Source organism: Lynx canadensis, chromosome C2, assembly GCF_007474595.2.
Source record: "Lynx canadensis isolate LIC74 chromosome C2, mLynCan4.pri.v2, whole genome shotgun sequence".
NCBI lineage: Eukaryota > Metazoa > Chordata > Mammalia > Carnivora > Felidae > Lynx > Lynx canadensis.
The window spans coordinates 8,713,060-8,732,211 of record NC_044311.2 but is presented as its reverse complement, the minus strand read 5'-3'; the positions used below and the strand labels follow the sequence as shown (position 1 = coordinate 8,732,211).

At 40.9% G+C, this 19,152-nt stretch overlaps 1 protein-coding gene across 3 annotated transcripts in view; it reads right to left on the bottom strand.

The window, feature by feature from the left end:
* Positions 1-18,251, bottom strand: part of CTNNB1 (catenin beta 1) — a 40,226-nt gene extending 21,975 nt beyond the window's left edge. For 2 of the 3 annotated variants that reach the window (XM_030328372.1, XM_030328373.1), the window contains exon 1: positions 18,075-18,251. The gene's annotated coding sequence lies outside the window, so the exon portion shown is untranslated. The remainder of the gene's footprint in view (positions 1-18,074) is intronic. The other variant, XM_032594651.1, reaches the window with a different exon arrangement.
* Between the last annotated feature and the right edge of the window lie 901 nt (positions 18,252-19,152).

Sequence of the window (19,152 nt, the reverse complement as noted above, 5' to 3'; positions counted from 1 at the left end):
GATACTTTTCCACAGTGCCTGGGTGACTCAGTCGGTTGAGCGTCCTATTTCAGCTCGTGGATTTTGTGAGATGGAGCCCTGAATCAGGCTCTCCCTCCCTCCCTCTCTCTCTGTCCCTCCTCTGCTCCCGTGCACGTGCGCGCACATGTACTCTCTCTCTTTCAAAATAAATGAGCTTTAAAATAATTATATGTCTCCAAGAAAATAAATCATTTAGCCCCAATGTGTGTTAACCAGTGATACACAGCATTAAGGAAATGTTTCTAAGCATAAAAGCTAAGTGGCCCATCAAATAGACTTTCTGCAAAGGAAAGATGGTAACTTCTCAGCAACCATTTAGTACCTCAAGGCAAGAACAAATTGCTTAAAAAAAAAAAAAGGACATATTCTTTGGATAATAATGTTTTCCAAAAGCAAGGAGATCAAACTCACTGCAGTTTTTAAATACTTAGACAAATAACATTTTATTTAGTTATATCAATAGTTTTCCTATTTTTAGTAATTTCATAGAGATTTTCATTCATTTCTTGTTCTACTAAAGTGGTACTATTCTAAGAATCAACTGCATCACAATGTAGTGCGCCAAGTTTTGTGGACTTATTTTAAATAATGTATTTTACAGCATAATTTGAGGATGCAGCCTCTTAACATCAGGTAAACATCTAATTTTGCCCTTGATGTATTTAACAATGTACCATTATTAAATGCTTAGTAACTTTAGTTCCGAGCCTAATGTTATTTCATGGAATTTTCCCAGCAACCTTGTAAGTAGACAACATTCCCCAAATTATTAGATTAAAAGCCTGACTAGCAGCCGTTAATATGAGTATAGTTGCTCCGTTAAAATTGAAATCCAGGTCTTACATTTAAGCTCAGAGTCATGTGCCCTTTTAATCAAATCACATATCCCACTCGCACCCCAAAGTTAAAGACAATTAGTATTTAACAATGTTACAGATCAATTCAAGAGAAAGGTTAACAAAAAGAACTATATTCTTTGAACAGTGACTACAGAAAAAGATCAATCTAAGATGTGAATCACTATATACTTCATACTTTGACTATGTGCCTAGCCAGACAGCACTACTGCTGACAAGAAAATGCAATCAAACACGAGTATATCATGCCAAGGAGATGGAAGAGTTATTTCGAGAGAGTTTCTACATGTTGATCTCTAGGCTCTGACTATAGGAAGAATTAATGGCAGGGAGTCAATGACTTCTAGGAGTAATTTATTTAATGCAATGCTTTCTATCCCTCAGCAATAACCTTCCTCTTTTTCACTTGTAGGAGTCTCCCTTTTCCACCATACCAGCACACAGACCTTTAAAAAAATAAGAAAAAAAGTTCAATGTGTGAACCCTGTGAGGGCTGGGGCCCTTTAGTTGCACACTGTATCCAAAGTGCTTAGCATGTAATAAGCTTTTAGGTATTTGGCAGACTAAATGTGCCAATAAGAAAGATGTTCAAAAACTAGACAGTAGAATAAAATGGAATACAAAGGCTTAGACAGCCAACAAACAATTATGTATAACCTATGAGACTTCTTAAATGCCTTTAAAAACATGAAATATTCATTTATGAAAGAACATATCTCATCTGAAACAGAGGTCAACAAACTTGTTCTGTAAAGGGCCAGACAGTAATTACTTTAGGCTTTGTGGGCCATAAGATGGGAGTACACCAAAATAAAAAGCTCTGCACAGCAAAGGAAACCATCAACAAAATGAAAAGGCAACATAATGAATGGAAGAAGGTACCTGCAAATGATATACTGATAAAGGGTTAGCATCTTATACAACTCAACACCAAAACACCCAAACAATCCAATTAAAACTGGACAGAGGACCTGAATAAACATTTTTCAAAAGAAGACCTATAGATGGCCAAAAGACACATGAAAAGATGCTCAACACCACTAATCATCAGGGAAATGCAAATCAAAACCACAATGTGATATCACCTCACACAACTCAGAATGGCTAATATCAAAATGACAAGAAATAACAAGAGCTAGCAAGGATGTGGAGAAAAGAGAATCCTTGTGCACTGTCAGTGAGAGTGGAAATTGGTGGAACCACTGTAGAAAACAGTACGGAGGTTCCTCAAAAAATGAAAAATAGAAATACTATATGATTCAGTAACTCCACAACTAGGTGTGTACCCAAAAAAAACCAAAAACACTAATTGGAAAAGATATATGCACCCCATGTTTACTGCAGCATTATTTATAATAGCCAAGATATGGAAGCAACCTAAATGTTCATCCACAGATGAATGGATAAAGAAGATGTGGTATACATATACACAATGGGATACCACTCAGCCACCAAAAAAAAAAAAGGAATCTTGCCATTCATGACAACATGGAGGGCCCTAGAGGGTATTATTATGCTAAGTGAAGTCAGATAAAGAAAAATAAATACCATATGATTTCACTTGTATGTGGAATCTAAAAAAAAAAAAAAAAAAAAAAAAGAACAAAAAGCCAGAAAGACTCATCAATACAGAGAACTAGTGGTTGCCACAGTGAAGAGGTGGGGGAATGGGTGAAATAGGTGAAGGGGATTCAGAGGTACAAACTCCCAGTCATAAGACAAATACGTCACAGAGATGAAAAATACGACATTGGGAACACAGTCAATAACATTGTAATAGCACTGTATAGTGATAAGTGGCAACTGTTTATCATGATGAGCAGTCAAGTCACTACGTGGTACACATGAAACTAATACAACACTGTGTGTCAACTGTACTTCAACAATAAAAATTAAAATAAAAAACTTTGTCACAGCTACTCAATTCTCTTGTAGTGTGAAAGCAACCACAGACAATATGCACATGAACAAGCATGGCTGTACTTGAATAAAACTTTACTCCTGGAAATTGCAAATCTGCTATTTCCCATTATTTCACATGTCAAGAGATCTTATCCTTGACTTTTTAATCAGTCATTAAAAAATATAAAACGTATTCTTAGTTCTCAGGCCATACAGAAACAGGTGGAGGACAGAAGTTGACCATCCCCTCATTTATTTATTACATACTTTCACTGGCAACAAACCAAAGGCAAGTGAGTTTACATTTTAATTAAGTACATTAAACCTAAATGTGAAGACCCATAACAGAAAGGGTTTTTTAAGTGAGTTAACAGGTTACTTGAGAGGTCACACACAGTTTTTGCCTGTATCTTCAGAAACAGGTTGTGTAAAAAACAAAACTGGACCAAATGACATATGAAAGCCACAACAAGACCATTTATTTGGGAAAACCAATTTAGGCCATTAAGACTGGGTATGGACTAAACCAGAATTAAGCCTCAATATATGCATACCTTTAAAAATCTTTTTTTACTATAAAGATCTCCAACTTTGTTTGAAGGACCCTTTAAACTGACTACCAGATCCTTCCAATGGTTCTTACCTGGAAATTTAAAAAACAAGAGGACTCTGCTCCATCCCCATGGTTCTCTATCCCAGTAGAACTAGGATAGGACCCTGGCATTGCAATTTTTAATTTGTTTGAAGCATCATACATGTTGCTGACACTGATACCCCCAAAGAAGGGCTACAGCTATAGACAAATAATATGATCCAATTCTATTATATATAACATGCTGTTACATGCATAACAATGTTATATGTATAATGTTTTATATATATAACATCAGTCAGTAACTCAAATTAAATTAAAACAAATGTGACTCCACAGAGTAACCCCAGGACCAGCTCCTAAAGAAGCATCTATTCATTAAGACACTACAGATTCTAATTACTTAATCTTTTAGCAACCTTCAATACCCCACCATACATGTCAAGTTTATGTTACTCTCCCAAACAGAAGGACATTTTTGCTGCCTTTGACAGCTTTACCAGAGTAACAAGTTTCATAATCATGAGGCTCTCTTATATTTAGAAAGAATAGCAGAATATTACAAAAGGTAGAGTGAGCTAGAAAGCTTTTATTTTCAAAATGTGACTACTTTCATTATCTCAATACAAAAAACCTTCAAGGAATAACAGCTCTAAATCTGTTCGAAGTCCAAAAATACACCAGTAAATGAGTCATAACCTGGAGGTATATATCAATGTCTCATTGGCATATTGTTTTTTGTTTTCTCAATTTGCCAATTTGTTAATCAAGATTTTGTTTCACAAGTTTTCCCACAATTCCTTCATTTACTCAACAGCTCAAGGACATAGCAATACCAAGGGCATGAATACAACGTATGCATAGATTTCATTTATTGAGTGCTGATGCATAGGGGCACTTGTACCCCAATGTTTATAGCAGCACTTTCAACAATAGCCAAATTATGGAAAGAGACTTAATGTCCATCAACTAATGAATAGATAAAGAAATTGTGGTTTATATGCACAATGAAATACTACGTGGCAATGAGAAAGAATGAAATATGGCCTTTTGTAGCAACGTGGATGGAAATGGAGAGTGTGATGCTAAGTGAAATAAGTCATACAGAGAAAGACAGATACCACGTTTTTACTCTTATGTGGATCCTGAGAAACTTAACAGAAGACCATGGGTGAGGGGAAGGAAAAAAAAAAAAAAAAAAAAAAAAAAAGGTTAGAGAGGGAGGGAGCCAAAACATAAGAGACTCTTAAAAACTGAGAACTGAGGGTTGATGGGTGGTGGGAGGGAGAGAAGGGTGGGTGATGGGCATTGAGGAGGGCACCTGTTGGGATGAGCACTGGGTGTTATATGGAAACCAATTTGACAAAAAATTTCATATTAAAAAAAAAAAGATTTATTCAACAAATTTATTCAACAAATTTTTATGTAACCGCTACCCGCGAGGACGTGTAATAGATTCTGGGTATACAGTGGCAATTAAAGCAGATATGGTCCTTGCATCCTTGACCGGAAGGGAGACAATAAGTGAATAAACAATTACAAAGAGTGATAAGTGTATATAACTAAGTCACAAGTGGAAGAAGGGAGTAGAATGACACAAGGACAAATGGAAGGTTTTAGAGTGGACAAAGCCTTCTTGAAGGTAATTTTCAAGCTGAGACTTGAAGAAGGATGCAAAAGAGCCAGCATGTAAGGAGCAGAGCAGAAACATTCCAGAAACAAGAAATAACATGTACAGAAGCCCAGAGTCATGAAGACCCGATCACTTTAAGAACTAAACCTTGAGACCAGAGTGGTTCAATTATAGTGGGAAAAGAGTGGACGCAATGAGATGAGGCTGAAAATAGCCAGACTGTGTAGGGCTGTCTAGCCTTCGGTTAAGGAATGCATTTCTTTTTCCTAAGTGCCACTGAAAGTCCACGAAAGGTCATAAGCTGGTTAATAACAAGATCTCATGGAGTTTTTAAAGCTGGTTTTGGTTATATGGGAAAACAACTGAAAGAGAACAAGAAATAAAAAAGGGAACCTGTAAAGAAACCATAGCAAATAGTCCAGGTAATAGATGGTGGCAGCTTAAGCTCAGATCGTAGCACTAAGCACAAAAATAGCTACGCTGGAGAAATACTTTGGAGGTAGAAACAATAAGACTGTTGATGGACTAGTTCTAATAAATGAGAGGACTTAAAGTAGGATAAGTGGAATTAAAGAAGAGTCCTACATATTTGGGTTGAGCAATTAAGTTGTGATACTAAGTTTAGTGCAATGCAGGAAGAAAGAGGAGAATGTTTCTAGAACTGCAGTGTCCAATATGGTAGCCGCTTGTTACATGCGGTTATTTACATTTACTTTCATAAAAAATTTAGTTTTTCATATTGCCATATTCAAATGCTCTAGAGCCACATGTAGCTGGTGGCTACCACACGGGGCAACATAGATGTAGAACATTTCCACCACCACAGAAAATTCTACTGGTGAGTAGAAGGAAGGTGTTACAGAAGGAAGAAAGAAATATATACATAATACCAAATGCTAGGTGGTCCGGCAAGACTAAAGCTAAAAAGTATCCACATGGTTGGTCAACATGCAGGTCCAATAGGAGCTCAGCAGAGCATATTCGCTGGAATAATGAAAGCAGAGCATGAACTGGAATGGGAGATGAAAAGTGCAGACATGTCCATAGGGTATGGACACACCATGAAATAGAGCAGAGAAATAAATGGGGCATTAGCCGGAGGAAAACAAAGGGTGTCATTTCTAGAATATTCACCCAGCCAACACACCTTTACTGTGCACCCATAACTTCTAGACATTCTTCTGAGTACCAGAGATATAAAATCAGGACAAGATCAGGAGAGGAAGAAAGAACAAACAAGCAAACAATGTTATTTCAGAGTATAATTAAGTGCCACAAACCAAATAAAAGAATAGAATATGACAAAATTAAAATGAGCGAACAGAAAAGACCTCAATGTAGAAGTGGTATCTAAACATGAACCATAAATGACAAGAAGGAACCATCTCTGCAAATGTCTGGAATATACCTGTATGCTACTGGGAATGATCTAAATGAGATGATAAGATTCACTCAACACATACTTACTGATCATCTATTATGTAGTATGACTCTAGGCACTGGGAGGAAGAAAGCAGTGAAGGACACAGACAAAAATCCCTGTCCTTCTGGAGTTTACATTCTAGTAGGCTAAGAAAAAAGAAAACAAACAATCGAAAAAACCAAAATATTATGTTAGAGAGTGACAAGGGCTATGGAGAAACATAAAGCAAGAAAGGAGATAGGAAGATGGGGAAGGACTGTGATTTTAGACAGCATAGCAAGAAAAAGCCTGAAGGAGATGAGGAAGTGAGCCATGATATGGGATCATGCTTGACCAGTTGGAGGAAAAACATAACAGCCTGCACAGATAAAGAAGACAAAAGTAGTAAGTGATAAAGAGAGTGTAGACACGGAGGGATTTGTGCTTTTACTGGGTAAGCACCTGGAGGTTTCTGAACAGAAAAGTTGCATATCTACTGCTTTGTAAGGGTTACCTCTGGCTGCTGTGTTGAAGATATATTTTAGAAGAACAAAGGTGTAAGTAGGGAGACCAGTTAGGAAGCCTTTGCAGTAACCCAGGCAAATGATTACAACGGTACTGCTATGGTTAGAAATGGTTAGATTTTAGATATTGTTAAAGGGAGAAAAGACAGGATTTACAGACAGGGTTTCCATACTGAGTGTTAGAGAAACAGGAGTCAAGAACAATATGGTTAGGGCTGCCTGGGAGGCTCAGTCAGTTAGGCGTGCCACTCCTGATTTCCGCTCACATCATGACCTCGCCATTCATGGGTTCGAGCCCTGTGTTGCACTCTGCTTTGACGGCATGGAGCCTGCTGGCAGTTCTCTGTCTCTGTCTCTCTCTCAAAATAAATAAACACCAAAAAATGAAAAAGAACAATATGATTTGAAGTCTGAGTACCTGGCGCGCTCTCTCTCTCTCAAAAATAAAAATAAACATTAAAAAATCTTTTTTAAAGAAGTGGGGGGCGGGGGTCGCCTGGGTGGCTCAGTTGGTTGAGCATCCAACTATAGCTCAGGTCATGATCTCAGTTTGTGAGTTTGAGCCCCACGTCGGGCTCTGTGCTGACAGCTCAGAGCCTGGAGCCTGTCTGCTTCGGATTCTGTATCTCCCTCTTTCTGCCCCTCCCCTGTTTGTGCGTGCATGCTTTCTAAAAAAAAAAAAAATATATATATATATATATATATATTAAAAAAATTAAAAAAAAAAGAAAAGCCTGAGTTAACTGGAAAGATAACAGTTCCATTCAGAAACAACTAAGAGAAGCAGCCATTAGGGGAAATTGAGAGCTCATTTCTAGAAAAGTTAAGTCTGTGATACTTCTTAGACACCCCAAAATTTTTTTTCGAAATAGCTGGGTATTAGAATCTAAAGTTTAGGACAGAAACCCAAGCTAGGGATGTAAATTTGGAAGTCAGAAGCAAACAGATTAAATGCCATCTGTTTAAAGCTATGAGACTAGAGAGTGTATTTAGACAACAAAAAGTAAGTCTTAAGACTAAACTCTCAGTCACATCAATAAAGAGATCAGAGAGAGAACAGAAAACCCAAAGGAAACTAAGAAGGAACCACCAGCAAGGCAGGAAGAAAACCTGCTAGCAGACATCGTAGCCTAGAAGCCAAAGAAGAAAGTGTTTCAAGCAACTGTGCCAAATGCTACTCATAGGTTAAATGAGATGAGGACTGTTAATTTATAACATGGTGATTTCCTGGTATGGGTTCAAAAGAAAGGGAGAGTGAATAAAAGCAATTGTTTCAAGCTATTTTGTGTGGGTGGTGGGTAAAAGAGGAGACAGGAAGAAAAAACTTTTAAAATGAGATAAGCAATAAATCATGTTTGTGTGCTCATGGGAAGAGCCAGCACAGAAGGAAAAACCAATGATGCAGGAGAAGGGAGACTGACAAGAGTGATAATATTCTTGAGACCAAGAAGGGAACGAGATCTAGTATACAAATGAACTGGTTGTCTTGAAACACTACAGTTCATCCAGTGATGGAGAAGGTAAAGCACACAGTCACAGATACGGGAGCATGCAGGAATTTTTTAAATCATTCAATATGCTTAGTGAGATAGAAAGCAAGGGTATTAGATGAGGAAGAATAGGGGAGAAGGTGTTGGAATGTTAGAGGAAAAGAAAGATGCAATCATAAAAGAGAGCGAACTAACAGACTGGGGACCACTGGGGATGAAGCCAGGGAGAGACAAAGTTGTTGAAAGTGTATATAAGAAAGTGATTATGATTCAATACGAAATCTCAGGTGGGTGTAAGTGAGGGTGAGGGACCCTGAAAAGGTTAGATGGATATAGATTATAGGTTCTGGTGGGGCTGAAGGGCTGCTGGAATTCAAGTATTTCCTAGAGGAGTAAGGCAGTGGGGCACCTGAAATGAGATTGGAGAGGGGCACCTGGCCCAGTCAGTTAAGTGTCCTGACTCTTGATTTTAGCTCAGGTCATGATCTCACAGTTCAGAGAGTTTGGCCCCACATCCAGATCTGTGCTGGCAGCACTAAGCCTGCTTGGGATTCTCTCTCTCTCTCTCTCTCTCTCTCTCTCTCTCCCCCTCTCTCTCTCTCTGCCCCTCCCCTGCTCTCTCTCAGAATAAATTTAAAAAAAAAAAAAAGAAATTAGATTGGGGAGGGGGTAGTAATTAGTATAAGACGAAGCATTCTAGGATATGACAATGGGACCATGTGGTTGAATTAGAGTGAAAAATGAGATCACTGGAGAAGAAAGAAAGGAATAGGCCAGAACATCTTTTATACCAGTGTTCCTCAAAGAGCCAGACCACGACACCATGAGGAGCCTGTGCCAGATTATAAATCAACATGCTGCTTCCTTTATCAAAAAAGACTTGCTGCAAAAAAAGTCAGCTGGACTAAACAGTGAATTTAGTGACAGAGGTGATTTATATTCTGGCACAAACCCCTTATCATAATCCTCACTAGTAACAAACAGTTCAGACCAGACAACATTTTGAGTAGCACTGCTCTACACGGACACTGATATCTCCAAGAATTATGACAGAAATAAAAGAGGACACTGAGCCAAGCTAATAAAGTGTTCAAGGAAGGAGGGAGATGACCCTCCTTACTTTTTCTTCTCTTCTCAAATATCCCAACACCTCCCCAGGAAGTCAGTAGATGACTGAAATAAAGAGGGGTAGTGGGTAGTATAATTTGATGGCATGAGAGTCAAAGATCGAAGTTCTGGAAAATAACGGTTAAGAAGTGAATGAAAAACAAAGACACTTTCTCTACCTCTCAGTTTAGTAGTAAAATGTGTGTAAAAAGGGAAAACATTTACCACTGAGAGAGCTGCAAGGAAGTAGCATTATCAGGGGGACAGACTAGGTTACAGTTGGAGTAAGAGAGAGAAGGGAACATTCCCAGAATACACTGAAAATAAAAGAAGTTCTAGGAGTTACATAAGGTACAGTGAGTGATAAAAGGTGGGAGATGAAGACTTAAAAAGTAACGGGATTAGAATCTGGAGGAAGGGATAAGGCTAATACAGAAGAGTTAGGTAGAACTAAAAGAACAAAGTCCTTGAAACCACATGGGTCAGGACTGGCCTCTGACCAGAATATACTATTTCCTCCATTTTATTTTATTTTTTTAAGTTTATTTATTTATTTTGAGAGAAAGCACACACACACGAAAGCGGGGAAGAGGCACAGAGGGGGAGAGAATCCCAAGGAGGCTCTCAGAGCAGAGCCCAACTCAGGACTTGATCTCTCTGTGAAGTGTGAGATCATGACCTGAGCCGCAATCAGGAGTCAAGACACTTAACCAACTGAGCCACCCAGGTGTCCCTCCTCCATTTTAAAGATGGACACTCGATGCAGACTGACAGGGTGTTGAAGGAGTTCCTGCTTAGCTTCTGATGGACGAGAGGGGACTCATCTGAAAAGCAGAGAAGGTTAAATAGTCTTCCTGTCTTGGAGCTTTCTAGAGAAATGTAGTATCTGGGATATAATGGCAAAGGGAGAAATGTGAAGTCCTTTAGCATATAGTCAGGGTATTCTTCAAGGAGATCAGTATGTATTCTTACAAAAAAAAAAAAAGGGGATCCAATTAGCTGAGCCTAAAAAAACCAAACTTGAAAATCAAGCAAAATGCGAGAAAACAGACTAAACTTACTAAGCTATCTAAAGAGTTCTATGTCCACGCATACTAGGTGTCCTGTAACATTTGGTGTCCACTTTTGCATCTATGAACTATTAGGGAGATATATGTCTGACACCACTGCATTCTTTCAGTAGCTCAGAAAATAATTTAGGTGTCTCAGCCAGCACTTTCTACACAGTGGAATGGAACTCGACTTGGAAACCTCCACAGTTAGATTGAAAAATATTTCTAAGAAACTCTGGTTCCTGCTTTACACATACGGCACTCATCTAGTATGTGGAAAACTTCAAAGACTTGCTCCCTACACTCTTACCCCCAAACCACTTAATTATACTTAAAAAATAGAGTAGTTTACAACAACCACCCCTCGGTGCAAATTACTACAATCATTTAAGATCACCTTCAAATTGCATTTCCAAGAAATTCTGCAGTCATTTTTATGTGGACAATGCATAATAAAATGGGTATATGCACATACACATATATCACAATTATTTAAGCTACCATAAAACCCTTTGAATAAAAGAAGCTTATTAAACTAGCCCTTCGGCCTTTGCACATCTTTTACTTCCAAGTCAAATCAACTACCAGCATTTAAGATAAGACTTATTAATCACAGATACGGTTTGTATGCCACAAGGATTTATGAACTTGAAAGAACGTAGACAGGTTAAAAATCTCTCCCCCTGCCCAATTTTTTAAACTAATGGTTTAACATACCTGTTATGAATCTTGAAAGGAAACTACCGGCGTAACAACACGTGAACGACGAAATCACAAGCAGAACCGTGGCAACGTTAGTGAAGAAATTAAGAGAGGGAAAAAATAGGAGAGAAAACGGGAAGTGCTATGCAGCATTTTCACCCCAGCATCATCCAGCTGTTCACACTACTCCAACTGCTGGGAATGAGGGGGAGCCTTTTCAACAAGTTCGAAAGAAATCAAAGGCCGGAAATTTCTGGAATACTGTGAGGGAAACTTTACAGTGGCTTGGTAAAGTTACACAGGGATAGGAGGATAGGCCAGGGAGTCAGTCCCTCTGAGACAGACGTTTTGTAAAAAGTCCACTGATCAGTTTAGTTTGTATTCTATACCATATCATATAAAATACGTTTGTAGCACTATTCTCAGATACTGCTTTTTATAACCAGTGTTGTCCTATGCATTGCACTTTCAGTCCAGACATAGCTTGCTTGTCATTTAAACATGTGGTCTGCAGGTTAAACATGTAATTAAACATGTAGTTTGCCAACTTTTCCAACTCCGGAAATGAAAATTTTTACCCTAGCAAAAAAACATTTAACCAAAATCCAACTGCCTTTATAAATTTATTCTGACCAAATAATAGAATGCCATTAATTTAAATAAAACTTACGTTCAATATATTTTTAATTATCTAAACTTTGTTTTTAAGTTTTGGATTTGGTCTGATAATAGTTTATCTTAAAAGTGTAGACTTCAGGGGTACTTGGGTGGCTCAGTTGGTTCACCATCCAGTTTCAGCTCAGGTCATGATCTCAAGATTTGGTTCGTGGGTTCGGCCCCACATCGGGCCTGGAGTTGGCTTCAGGTTCTGTGTCTCCCTCTCTCTCTGCCCCTCCCCCACTCATGCTTTCGGCCTCAAAAATAAACATTAAAATTTTTTTTTAGGGGCGCCTGGGTGGCTCTGTTGGTTAAGCGTCCGACTTCGGCTCGGGTCATGACCTCACGGTTCGTGGGTTCGAGCCCCGCGTTGGGCTCTGTGCTGACAGCTCAGAGTCTGGAGCCTGCTTTGGATTCTGTGTCTCCCTCTCTCTCTGCTCCTCCCTCACTCATGCTCTGTCTCTCTCTCTGTCAAAAATAAATAAACATAAAAAAATTAATTTTTTAAAAAAAGTGTAGACTTCAGATAAAAACCAGGAGAACATGATTTAAAGGCATTAATAAAATTTTAGGCTGACATGATTATGTACATGCAGTCACAGTATCTCCAGCGTTTTTAATACCTTCACAGATTAAGTTTTGAGATCTCTTTTAAAAATACTTTAAAAAGCTATAATTAAGATGATCAAGTTGTTATTTTTCCTTCTCCTTGACCCAAACCATCTTATAATTCCTAAACTTAATTGAGTCTTCCAGATTTCACAATCACATGAGAAAATGTTAAGTTCCTGTGTATAATCAATTGATAGAAGGCATCTTCCAAGTGCCAAAATATAACCCTAACAGTTTAACAATCTTATTTCCTAAGTTATACAAACCCACAGATTCATATTATCTTCATTTCAGAATCATTAAGAACTGTACTCTAAATGGAAGTACTGCAGATGTTACAAACTAGCAGTATCCTGCTAATAGGTGTATTTCATTTGTGCTGAACAGTGTCTTTAAACATGAATTTCATTCACCAACATGTGCAAATCAAAGGATGCACATTAATCTGATCCTTCTTCTCTCAGAAAAAAACAATCAGATGATGTGACAACATGAACAATACAGTTCATGTGGGAATATACCAACACAATGGCTGGAACCGAAGACTGGCTGCTTAGATGGAACTCGTACTCTCCAATTTCTTGCAGTCCACGGTCTCAGACACACCATGCTGTCTGGTCCTAGAAACACTGAGAGGCCATTCCCACTATAACAGAAGACCAAACCTATATGGCTTTTGAAAACAATCTTACTTTAGTCACTTATCTTGAATGCCAACATGTTGTATGTCAGCCAATTTCAAGAGATAAATTAAGTCCCTAATAGGTAGACTTTTTCAGTAAACTGTATGTACATGATTTTTAAAGGAACTTTCAAATCTACTCTCATCTCTTATAAAAATCTTGGAAAATTGGGACAGAAGCTATTTGACCTTAGAGATAATAAATGCTGCAAATACTAAGAAGTAACTTGGACATCTAATTCCAAAAATGATTCTTTATGAAGGAATACAATCCATTCTGGAATAACCACTTACATAAAACAATTGAGACATTCTTGCCGTGTTTAAAGAAAAAAAAAACTCCTAACTATAGTACATTTCTCAAATAGTCAAAAAATCATTAACGTTTCCACAATATTATGCTGAATTCCAAGAGCAAAAATACTGTCATTTCCCTTCCCTACATCAACTTTTCAATTTCATTTCAACCACCCATTATGAAAAAGACATCTAAAATTTTTTCTAAGCCGATGAGTTTTCCGTAAAATTAACATCTGACTTCCAAAAGGTAATTGAGAATACACTTTATTCTTGTTACTAATAATCCTATTTGAAACAAGTATATTCATAAAAAAAAGTGTTATTAACAGAAACATAAGAACTTTAATACAGGAGCACGGAGAAAGGTTTTTATTGAAAAACTTAAAGGGCAAAAAATTAGTGTATCACCACCCACAACTCTACACAATGAGAGCCTATAGTAACTATGGTCCAGAGTTCACATACACTGACTCAGCTAGCTTTGTTTTTATCTAGATCCTAACACAGACATATTCCTTAATAATATAACTGAGTTGAGCACTTACTCATGTTTTATCATGTAATGGATTTAGACAAATTGAGTGATTCAATTAACCTTTGCTGACCATTTTAGTTTCTGTAACTCATTAAGATGGCTAAACACCTGATCTTTTACCCCCAAATTATCAGTTTTTGGTTTTACCATTATGATATACTTAACCTACTTAAAGTGACTTAAATATGTGATCCCTATTTTAACTTTGATCTTTCTCCTATAAATATTGGTTGAAATGACATTTTCTCAAGCCAGTCTTTTAATCAGAAATATTAATATGAATAAATTATTCTAGAATTCAAAAGGTTTCCCAATTGATGCTTTCTCATCAGAATTATCCAAAAATAGATTCCATACAAACTTGCTGGGGGTAAAAAACAAAACAACAACAAAAAAAACCCAGAAGCATTACATTATATCCACTGGAGGGCACTCAACATAACCAAAGTATGCAATGAAAACATGCCCTAACACTACTCTCACTCTGCTGCAGCATCAGGTTTGAGGGAGACTCTGGGCGTGGGAATGTCTCTTAAGAGATGTCCACAATTAAATTTTAAAAAGGCAGTTAAACTCTAAAACAGGGTTCCTAATTTAACTTACTTTTCTCTGTTAAGAGCATCTTTTTCTTCAGAGAAAATAGGTTTTATACATACTTTTAAGGACAGCAGGGTTCAAGCCTCAACAGACGGGTCTAAGTTTCCAATTGAGTCAAGCTCAGTCTTGCATGAAACGCAAAAGCAGCATTCTTAAGTCAACAGAAGAAATAACCTTCTCCTGAGTTTAAATGATGAAAAGCCATTGAGTTAATTCCTACTCATTTTCAAGCAACATAAATCACACATTTTCCCTTTGTGGAACCTGAGAAGTATATACTTATTTTAGCCTATTAGCCAGTTATCTAATCACACAATTAGAACAGCATCACATTAACAACGGTCTGTTGAAAAATGAGAACTGATTCTGCAAATCAGTATCCTCTATATTAGGGTACTGGAGGCAGTAGCTACATGCTCTGGAATCCTCAGAAGCAGTCCCTAGTCTTTGTTTACTATTTACTTTTATGGTATAAAAATGTTTTCAGTCAAGCTATTTCAACAGAAGATATCACATTCCCAACAAAAAGAGAGTTACAAGAAAACAAAGTTAACACAACTCATGTTTTCAAAAACAATGTCACAAGTCTATATGCACTACACAACAGTTGCTGATACTGGAAAAGTGTGTCCTACTCTAAAAGGCATTCACCCCTTCCGTCCTGGGTTAGCAATCAAATCAAGCACACTTCCCACCAAGCTCTAAGTACAAACTTAAAATTCACCCCCTGATTATCAGCAACTAGTAAACCATGAAAGAGAAACAAAATCTTGTTGTAACTGAACAGATACATTCTTTCATTTCAATAACACAAAAGTTTCACTTGGCTAAATATACTTAGTCCATTTCTGGAGTTTTAATTTCACCGCTTCTTAAAACTATAAAAAAGATACTCAACCTTCTGAATTACCCACCTCCCTAAGTTTCAATATTTACGCTCTTCTTCCCACCCTCCAAACAATAAAGACGGGTATCTGCAGACAGTTTTCCTAAGTGCTACACCTTCAAATACCCTTAGAGAAATTGGCCTACTTCATTCATGTCTTCCCTTCTATTTGGGAAGTATCTCTCTGAAAACAAGCACACAAAACTTTATTTATATGAAGAATTTTTACTCTAGGCCTGACTAGTAATAATAGGAAGCTCAATTCAGTTTGAGAAGTTTAATACTTACTCTACACTCTACATAATACTCTTGGCAAAGACAGTAGTCAGATACAACAATTGGTTCAAAAAAAGAAAACTTTTGAATGCTTCTTGACACTTGAACAGTGGTAAAAAACAGTGGTTTTACTTTTTCATTAACCACCTTATTCTTAAAACTTCATTTTCCCTGGAAACTCTTTAAAACGACTGTTCCCCAACCTCTGGGAGAAGAATCTCAAGCCTAGGACTCCACAAGGACTCTAAGTTGCATGCTATACTAAACTTCCTAGTGCATTTCATTTCCCCCTCAAGGACTTCAGACTTGAATAGTCTCAGCATTCCTTTAATCCTATAGAACAGTCTTCTGCAAGTTTTTCAAGTTACTGTTGCAATCACTTTAGGGCCTTGTCCTTGTACATGGCCTTCAGAACAAAGACTAGGTCAAAGTAATGAATACTGGTGCAAATTGAGCAAATTTTGTGAAATGATATTCTCAAGTAACCATAATGGTACTTTTTTTTTTTTTAATCCAGAGATTTCGGTGGGTTTAACTGTGAATGTAAAATAAATACTGAGCAGCCTGTTTAGACCCAAAACAAAGCCTCCAAAGTAGTTTCGGTCACTAATCTAAGCGGATACTTAACAGTAGCGTTATGTAAATACATTTCAAGGCTTGTCGACTATTTTGTAGGACGAAGACAAGTTCACACGAAGAATATCTGAAGGTACTGAATGTTCAACAACTCACAGTAACGAAATGGCTTCCTAAATTCCACACAAAATGCTTTATAACTCCAACGATCTGAGAAACAGTAGCCTAGACTTTATCAAAGGATAGCCGTCTCTTCAAGTTGATGTCTAGTCTAAGCCACCACTATTCACGACACAAAGCTCTCATTTCACTAAAACCACTCCTCGATTTCCTTTTGCCGACCTCTGCATACCAGCAGGCCAGTCTCTCTTCATTCACCACTCACAAACTCAGGGGGGAGGGGAGACCACAGATGTCTGGAAGATACAAAGTATGGAGACAATGCTCCCTCCGAAAGGGAACAGAAAACCAAGGAAACAACTACACCCAACTGCCAAAGCTTTTAAGTTTCGCGGATTCAGAAGCTGGCTTTGAGAACTTCGAAAGCCTCTGTTCAAAATCCTCTCCCGAGACAAAACACTGAAAGAAGTTGCAACACTTGAATTTCATTTGGTCAATTTTGTAGCGAGGGAAAAATTCACTCCGCTGAAAAGAAAAACGTGCTCCAAAAATCATGTTTAGCTGCCATAAAAGTATCTGAATACATCATTTCTACCAAGATTCTCCTCCAAGCAGTCAGAAGCTGAATCCCGCGGTTCGCTTGATAAGAAACAGTAAAAGCCAGTCGCCCTGGCCCCCGCCCCTATTTTTACAAGGGTCTCACACCCACCGCCGTGAATCCAAGACTCTCAGTACATTGCACGCCGTTTCCACTCACCTGCACGGAACAAGAAAATTTAGGTGCAGGACATGGATTTATTTGTGCAAGCCCTACTGACGCATCGCGCCGTCTGCACTAGGAGTTTGGTTCCTCTAAGGTTTAAAGTTGCTCGGATCCAAACAAGAACCAGTGCCAAACTCACAGAAGCAGGGCATTAAAAAAAAAAAAAAAAAAAAATACTAACAATTCTCTTTAAGGATTCTCTTAATTCGTTCTCGAGAAACGGAAAGAGGGAATCGGAACAGAAAGTCTCCTGGCCCTATCGGCCCGGCAGATGGGACCTAGGCTGGCGTCCCAGGCCCAGCACCCGTACCCCAACTCCCCGCTGGGGCTGGGAAGGCAGAGCACCCCCACCCTCCGTCCCCACCCCGCCCCCCACCCTGGCCCGGAGCATCCCGAGGCGCAGGGTCCCTCCCCCAAACTCGGCCGCGGCCGGAGCCCCGGACGGAAACCACAGCCTCCCCCCCGCCCGCCCGCCCCCGCCGGCCATCGAGCTCCCGGACGCGCCCTCGCGTCGCCCCCTCCCCTCCAGCGGCGCCCCGGGGGCCCCCGAGGAGCAGCGCTACCGGAACCCGGGCCCGGCCGCCGCCCTCCGCCCCCCCGGGCGCGGCCCGCCCCCGCCGCCTCCTCGGCGCCCCCAGCCCGCGCCCCCCACTCCCCACCCCGGGCCTCCGCGCCGCGCCGGGCCCGGTTCCCAGCCGCCGCCGGGACCGCGCGCCCGCGACGAAGTTTGGCTCCGAAGACGGAGCGGGAGCAGCCCCGGAAGGGTAAGGAAAGGAGCGCCCAAGCACCTCAGGGGAACAGGCTCCTCCCGCCGCTGGAGTCCGACCGTCCTCGGCCTGCTGTTGCGGCTCGGCGGGGACCGGAGCTGCTCCTCGGACCTTCCTCCGTCTCCGCCTCCCCTCGCTCTCCGCTCCTAGGGCCGGGCTGGCGCGGCTGCCACAGACCGAGAGGCTTAAAATGGCGCCGCACAAGGAGCTCTTATAAGTCGCGCAGTGGCCGCTGTATCCTGCCGCCACCGGCGCAGCGCGGAGCGTTCCGCCGCGCGAGGACAAGGGGCGGGGCGCGAGAGAGCGGCGGAAAGTAGTCCCCGCGCCGCCCAGCGCCCGCCGTCGTCCGACCGCCCGGGGCCGGGGCGGGGCGCCCGCGCACTCCCCGGCCGCTCCCCGGAGAGGGACCCGAGGCTGGCCCGCGGTGCGGGTCTGGGGGCCGGCTCGCTAGGGCGCTGTGGTCCGAGGCGGGGAGGCCCGGGGACGGAGGGAGGGCGGCACCCGGAGCCTCTACTGTCCGGAGCCCGGCGCCCCCGCCCCCGCTCGGGCCCCGACCGGGAGAGCCGACGCGGGCTTGCCGCAAGCTTCCCGCTGCCCGCGGAAGGCGGCCTCTGGGCTCCGGCCCTCGGGGGGGTGGGGGGCGGGTGGCGGCGCGGGCCCTGAGGTCGCGGCCCGCCAGCTCCCGGAGCTGCTGGCCGCCGCCGCAGCCGCCCCGCTGTCGAGTCGAGGAACTCCAGCGGTTTAGGGCTTCCGTGGTCTTTGCGGTCTGGGCCTCATTCTCCCCGCAGGACTCGGCTCGTCTGCGAGCCGCACATCGCCCCAAAGCCCCCCCCCCCCCCCCCCCACTGTCCGGGTCGCGGATCCCGCGTCCCGACCGGTTGCTCAGCCTGAATTTGGAAGTGAAACACCGGGCCGGGCCGCCTGCGATCCCTCCTCCCGAAGGCTGTGAACTCTTAGGATGGGCGCCCGGTCCGCAATTCAACAAGTCTTTAGGAGTAAGCGCTGTGAACAAATGACTGATGGAAATGGATTAGATCTAGAACCCTGTCAATTAGGTTAATTCTGATGGATTCCATTTTTATCTGGTTCCACAGTACTA